The 6,077-nt window shown below is 59.3% G+C and overlaps 1 protein-coding gene across 2 annotated transcripts in view; it reads right to left on the minus strand.

Annotated features, from left to right (window-relative positions):
• ASPHD2 (aspartate beta-hydroxylase domain containing 2) overlaps positions 1 to 1,197 on the minus strand; it is a 12,100-nt gene extending 10,903 nt beyond the window's left edge. The window contains exon 1 of one of the 2 annotated variants that reach the window (XM_014944799.1): positions 1,129 to 1,197. The gene's annotated coding sequence lies outside the window, so the exon portion shown is untranslated. Of the gene's footprint in view, positions 1 to 805; positions 873 to 1,128 lie in introns of those variants that run through there. The other variant, XM_014944795.1, reaches the window with a different exon arrangement.
• Positions 1,198 to 6,077: the final 4,880 nt, after the last annotated feature.

Raw genomic sequence — 6,077 nt, forward strand, 5'->3', positions numbered from 1 at the left:
ATGCAGGAGGTGGGGGAGGCACCGCGGGGGGGGCTGCAGAAAGACGTGGAGGGAAAAATTGGCTCCAGGGACACAGACACTTGGGGGCTGCAGCCGTCGGGATGCCGAGGATGCTGGCCCCGGGGCTACTGGTCCCAAGGGAGGGGGCAGGCAGGGATGCAGACACCCAGGAGACAAGGATAGAGGCTCCGGGGACGCAGATTATTAGGGATGCAGCAGCTGGGATGTGCGGGATGCCGGGGATGCAGGGAGTACCAGCTGCAGGGATGCGGGCACCCGGGGATGCAGCACCCGGGATGCAGAGGTCCCTGGTCCCCGGGGAGGCGTGTGGTTGGGGTGTGGGGGGACAGGGATGCCTTCAAACAAGGATGTGAGGGGATGCTGCAGCACCTGGGGCGGGGGGAGGCTGTCCCCAGGGCTGCTGGCTGCCAGGATGCAGGAGATTCTGGCTTGGGGGCACCTGGGATGCAGTCCCCATGGATGGAGATGGCCAGAGAGGCAGCCCCCAGGGATAGGGGCACCCCCAGGGGGTGGCAGAAGGGTTCGAGTGCCACCCAGCCTTCACAGCCCATTCCTGCCACTCCAGTTTGGAATGTCCCTCAGCTGGTAAATGGCACCTCCTGTCCCCATTCCCACTGTTTCCTCCTTCAGCTGTGGCTTCCTGGGCCATGGCAGCTTCAGCTCCTGGAATTTCCCTTCAAGACCCCCCCAGTTGCAGGAGCTTCAGGGCCCTGGCATCCCCTGGCAGCATCTGACAGCAGCAGCCCAGCCCTGGAGCCCCCTCCTCAACCCATTTCCTACTCACCTAAGTAAATACTGTCCAAACCAGGGGCCCCAAAAGTCCAGCCCTTCCTCCACCCTTCCCACAGGTGCCAGCTGGGCCAGGGTGAGAGCGGGCAGAGCCCTGGCAGCACTGCCCTGCCCCGTGGCAGAGTGCCACGTGGAGCTGCGTGGGGACACGTGTCACCGCTGCCAGCGCGGGGGAAGCCCAGCCCGAACGTTCACCACCATCACAGCTCAGGCTGGGTTTTTAGAAGTGGAAGAAGGGCTCTGCTCAGCCCCTCTTGTGTTTATGGTTGCTCTGGAGCCACCTCATCCCCGGCTCGAGCAGACCTAAGTAAGCTTCACCTTGTTTTCTGTCCTGTTTTCTTGCCTCCCGTCTGGCTCCTGCGTCCCCCAGTAGCACTGCATGTTGCAGGGTGACAGGAGGGTGAGTTTATTCCTTCCTTCCCTCTCCCAGACCCGTCTCAGCCTCACCCCGTGTCTCCTGACTCCCTCTTGGCAGACGGAGCATCCTTCTGTCGGCCGTCACGGAGACTCTGCTGGCTCTTGGTGCTGGGCTCTGGACTCTCCCATCCTTTCTCCCCCTCTGCTCTCCAGCTTCTCCATGCCCTGGTCCTCAGCTCTGCCGCTCGGCTCTTCTCTGCAGGACAAGCTGCCCCTCTCTTTCCTCTGCCTTTAGGATGTCTCCTGCCTCTCTTCACCCTCCAGTGCAACACCCCCCTTCTCGACACTTCAGAATCTGATCTGCCATGCTGCCTCCCACAGCTTGGAGCAGAGAAGGGGCAAGGGGAGATCTGAGGGACTGGGGTCTCATCCTGACTCCCCAGAGCACTTTTCCTCCAGTAATGCTAAGCCCATAACATGCAGCACAGAGGTTTCTTGCAATACATCCCACACCACCCATGGGGGTCCCACGCTGAGGGTGCAGGGACTCAATACCTCTGCCCTCTGCTCTTCCACAAGGGTTGGCAGGGATGCTGCAAGGGTTAATCCTGCTGCCAGCAGCCTCCTCTCCTCAGGTCCCTCCTCTGCCCTATCAACTCCTCTGCTCTGGTTTGGCCTGGGTGAGTACAAGGGTTGGCAGGGATGCTGCAAGGGTTAATCCTGCTGCCAGCAGCCTCCTCTCCTCAGGTCCCTCCTCTGCCCTATCAACTCCTCTGCTCTGGTTTGGCCTGGGTGATTCATCCAGCCTGGGGAGCTCAGGGGAGATGTCATTCCTGTGGGCAGGGGCTGGGATGGCTCAGTTGGGACCCCCTGAAGTGCTGCAGGGTTGGGGGGAGCACCCAAAGCACCCACCCCCACAGCACTGCCTCTGCAGCCCCTGATTTGATAGTCCCCATGTGGGATGGAGGGGTGGCTGTGGGATGGAGTTCTGCTGCTGGGGCAGAGCCTGGTCCTTCTGCCAGCACCTGGCCACCAGAAAGGGTCATTGGGCTCCAGGCAGGGACAGTAAGGGTCTGGCAGGGGACAAACAGGCAGGGAGAGCAGGCACAGGAACTGTTACACAGCAGAAGGGCTGGGAGCAGCCCTGGGATGCTCTTGGCACGGCTTTGCCAGCGACGCCCTGGCAGGAGCCCCATCTGTGTGGCAGCCTCCTGGCTCCAGTGATTCCTTCTCCCTTTCCCTGAGCTGTGCTCCTGGGGCAGACGCCGCCCCGTGTCCTCCCCTGAGCCGCTGCCAGGAGGTGCCTTCAGCCAAAACTGTGCTTGTGTTCTGCCAGGGCCAGGATTTCCCGGAGTGCCTGGGCTGGAGCTGGGATGGTGCTCCCAGAGGGGCCCTCCCTGTGCTCCCCACTCCCAGGGAACCCTCACCCTGCAGGAGCCTGGTCCCCGAGTCCCCACCAGACCAGCTTGTGCCCGGGCAACACACAGGATGCTGAGCGTGGCTTTATCACGCAGCCCTGCATCCCTCCCTCAGCACTTCTGCCTCTGGGTGCTGCTCTGCTGCCAGCTGCCCCCCAACTCTTTGCTCTTTCATCATATTCCTCCCTGCTGCTATTTTCTGCCTCCGCACTGAAAGGTCCCAGTGCCAACCCCAGGGCTGTGTCACCACTGACACCAGTGACCATGGGCTGGTGGCTGGTTCCTGCCTCCCGGCGCTGAGCAAAGCCCTTGGCAGAGCTGAGGGGCTGGGGGGTGGCTGCTGCCCCAGCCCTCCATCCTCTGCATGACCCCCCCAAATCTCTTTTGGTTCCTGCTGAGAAATAACCCCACGATGGGGGGAGGTGGGGGGATGCTGCATGAAATCCTGCCGGGGCAGAGCATCCCTGGGGCTGGGCAAGGATGCTCTGCCTCATCACCCTGCGACGGGGCTGGAAAGGAGGTCCCCGAGCTCGGGGGGGGAGTCCTTTGGCTACGTGACCACCGGGGGACAAGCCCTCAGCCTCCTCTGCAGGGGAGAGGCGGGTAATGGCTGTGGCTGCTGCGCCCAGACAAAGCTTAATCCACAGCACAAAGCACAAGGCCAGAGATTGGCTCCTGCTTTACGTCACCGAGGAGGAATGGCAGTACCAAGATTGTTGGGTTTTTTCTTTTTTTTTTTCTTTCTCCCTTCATTTTAAATTCTCTTGCAATCTCTGTCCAAAAATAACCCAAGCTTCCTCCCCCGGGAATGCTCCACAGCAGAGCTTTGGCTCCTTCGCCCCCCTGTGCATTAGCCTGACAGCTGCTACACGAAGCTATTATCTCGTGTCACATCATAACCCTTTTTAAAAGCACGTTTTTTTTTCAGAGTGCAGGGTTATTTTGTTGTTTCGTGCGGGGAGGTGCAGGGATGCACAGGAGGAGGCCCCGGGTTCCCTGGCAGGGCAGCGGGTGCTCCAGGAGAGGGCATTTCCCAGGGTGCTGGGTGGGCTCTGCATCCCCATCCCTCCCCACCAGGTATCCCAGAGCTCCCACAGGGACTCTACAGGTGTCAGAAAATGGTATTTAACCTGTGGTTTCCCTGTGGCCCTGCTCCTTGGTGAGGTGGTGACATCTGCCATCCTGCCACCACGGTCCCAGAGCAGAGCCCCCCCAGGCAGGACACTGTCCTGCACACTCCTGATGCTTTTCATCCTCCTCAAGGATGTGCCAGGGCCCAAAGGGGTCCCAGAGGGCTGCTTGGGGGGGGAACATCCTGTGGGGAGAGGGAAGAAACAAGCACCCACCAGAGCAGCTCAGCCCAGAGAGTATCCCAGGGAGCAGCAATGGGATTTGTCCCACCCAGCCATGAGATCTTCCCTGAGATGGTGTGGAGCTGTATGGGGGGCAGGGGAGGTAGACTCCCTTCCTCCATGGTTTTGGGGAGCTGCCCTGCCCCAGATGGTATATGCCCCATAGGAGACACCGGGTGATAGCCATGCTGCAGGGTGAGTGGGGCACAGGCAGGATGGGTCCCCAAAGGCTATCAGGGCTCCCCCAAACCTTCTGCGCATCCTCTGTGACATAGTCATGGGTGTCCAGTGGGGTCCCAGGGGACCTAGACCCTCATCCACCCCATAAGGCATCAATGCTGAGCTGGCACAAGTGATGCTCAGGGACAGGATGAGGCTGGGTTCAGGGAGGAGGCAGTGCTGGGTCCCACAGGGCATCCAGAGAAGGAGAGATGTCCCCAAGGCCATGTCACCTCACCTTGTGTCCCACCAGTGCTCGGCTGATCCCATCACACGGGAGCAGGGGGACACCATGGGGTTGTCCCAGGGCAGCATCTGGCCCCTGGAAACCACATTCAGAGCCAAGGCAGAGCCACCATCCCACAGCGAGACGTGCCACGTGCCCAGCACTCACCCCTGTGCCAGTGCCACAGGCACTGCCTGCCCTTCAAATCTCTACAGACTTATTTCAGGCATTTAAAAATCCAGAGCAATTCGTATTGAGGTTATAGTGAACGCTAGAGCTTCCCACGGAAGTATTTTATCATGTTCAAAAATATTTAATCCCAGCAATTTTCACATTGTTCTTATAAAAACAGACATGTATGAAGGGAAATGAAATGCTTAGTACATTTTTGGCACATTTTTTTTTTCTATTTTTTTTTGCTTTTTTCTTTTTTTTTTTTAACCTTTACAAATTACAAACACACATTCATTGTTTTTAAAGGAAAAAAAAAAACCAAAAACCAAAACCCAAACCTAAGTCTCAGCTGTACACTGCAGAGATGCACTAACCACCCCGAAACCAAACCAGCCTCCCGTGGTTACAATTGCTGTTCTACAAGGACAAAAGAAAGACACCAGTGGCCAAGGACACGTCGGTGGCTTCGCTGTCCTCCCCAGGGCCTGGCTGGGGGGCTGGCAGTGGGGAGGACCCACTGAGAAGATGGCCCTTTTGGGGGGTCTGTGTCCCCTCAGAGGAGGGGAGCAGCCCCACCAGTGTCTGGCTCTGGCAGAGGTGAAGGCAGCGAAGGGGTGTAGGGGATGCTGAGGCTCAAACTGGGGTTCCCTGGGGTGGGACCAGCTTTGATGGGCTCATTTCTGCCTGGTTTGACCCCCCCTCTCCAGGCTGGTGTCCCATTCTGGAGCACTTCCACGTTGCCACTGCCTTTCCTCCCCCAGTACACCTCCACTTCCATCCCCTTTATCCATCCCCTGCCCGGTTGTGAGCCCCAACAAGGTGCCAACCCCTGGGGAGATGGGGGGGGAGGCTGCAGACCCCCGGGGCAGGGCTGCGATGTTCTGATCTCTGCCCAGTGCTGTGCCAAAGGGGATTTTTGGCAAACTGGTGGGAGCAGTGGGAGGGAGCCCAGTCCATCCTGCTTACCCTGAGGGGGTTTTCCTGGAAGGATCACGGTAAGCGTTATGAAAGAGAACGACTGGTGTGAGCCAAGGGGTGCCAGCTGCTCAGATGCTACCTGGGGTAGGGGGGCAAAAAGGGGCGACCCCTGGCCATTAATGGGACCGGGGTTTTTTGGCAAGGGTCATGGTAAGCGTTATGAAAGAGGAACAACTGGTGTGAGCCAAGGGGTGCCAGCTGCTCCCAGTGCCCAGGGAGGTTTCCCACAGCTCCCAGTCTGGGGAGGGAACTGGGAGAAGGCGGGGGGGTCACTGGTTAATGCTTCTCCGTAGAGCTGCGAGTCCTGGTTCGTTGCCTCTCCAGCATCCAAAAGCAAAGCAGGGAAAAGAAAGCGGGATGTACCGTGTGAGATCCGGGCTGTCCCCTGCTCCCCGGGCACAGCGAGGGGGGGTCCACACTGGTTGGCAGCTTTCCTGAGCCACACTCCACCTCCCCACAGCAAGGATGGTCCCTGGACCAGCACAGGAGCCCCCGAGGCTCCCCAGCTGGGGAGGAGGGGAACTGGGAGCTGTGGGTCGGGGA

This window comes from Calidris pugnax, unplaced genomic scaffold, assembly GCF_001431845.1.
Source record: "Calidris pugnax isolate Ruff unplaced genomic scaffold, ASM143184v1 scaffold139, whole genome shotgun sequence".
Taxonomy (NCBI): Eukaryota; Metazoa; Chordata; class Aves; order Charadriiformes; family Scolopacidae; genus Calidris; species Calidris pugnax.